The sequence below is a fragment of the Etheostoma spectabile genome, unplaced genomic scaffold (genome assembly GCF_008692095.1).
Source record: "Etheostoma spectabile isolate EspeVRDwgs_2016 unplaced genomic scaffold, UIUC_Espe_1.0 scaffold351, whole genome shotgun sequence".
NCBI lineage: Eukaryota > Metazoa > Chordata > Actinopteri > Perciformes > Percidae > Etheostoma > Etheostoma spectabile.
Window position 1 is genome coordinate 259483 of NW_022605590.1, and position 802 is coordinate 260284.

The 802-nt window shown below is 49.9% G+C and overlaps 1 protein-coding gene across 1 annotated transcript in view; it reads right to left on the reverse strand.

The window, feature by feature from the left end:
* arhgap5 (Rho GTPase activating protein 5) overlaps positions 1-663 on the reverse strand; it is an 87156-nt gene extending 86493 nt beyond the window's left edge. Inside the window, 1 exon segment of the mRNA XM_032511277.1 lies at positions 343-663. The gene's annotated coding sequence lies outside the window, so the exon portion shown is untranslated.
* Positions 664-802: the final 139 nt, after the last annotated feature.

Consider the following 802-nt stretch of genomic DNA (forward strand, 5'->3'; position numbering starts at 1 on the left):
AGAGAGAGAGAGAGAGAGAGAGAGAGGAAAAAACCCACCTTTCCATCCAATCCCGATTAGCTAACATTAGCCGAGCTAATGTTAGCATCGCATGCCAAAAGGAGATGAGGGATAGTTAGCTAGCCAGCGTTAGCAACACAAAACACAGCCTAACGTTGGGCAGAAAGCGGTTTAAAAATCACACCCCGGGCTTAGTTTAACAGCCCACACTCATGTTATCACCACAGTTGGCTTTTAACCCGGTATACCGCAATTTTAGGGCCAGGTTTCGCCCACAGAAAAAGAGTGCTAGCAGAGCTAATGAAGTCCCAAATCCCAGTTCAAATACATTCCCCTACCCACCTATTAACATGGTCGCTCCCAGATCCACATACCACGGAAAAAAGGAGGAAGCATTCCCATGTTACAAGGCAAAAAAACTCCTTTTTACAATCCACAATCTGCGGTCGTCAAGTGTCCTCCGGCAAGACCCGAAGTGGGGTTCAGTTGACGGGGTAGTCCCGGGTAGTTCCGATCGGCCGGTTAGCCTGGATTTTGGTGTATTTTGGTGTTGTTAGTGTGGTATGCGTTGTAAGCCGAAACCTGCTTTTCTCTGCTCCCTCCCCTCTCAGCAGCACTGCCAGGCAGTAATGGCGACTCTCTCTCTCTCCTCCACTCCCCACACTCTCTCTCTATGTCGCTCAACCTTTCCATTCAGCCTCTTTCTCTCTCTCTCTCTCTCTCTCTCTCTCCCTCTCTCTCCCTCTCTCTCCCCCCCAATCCGTGGACTGGAAAGGTTGGAGCGAATAGATAGAGTGTGGGG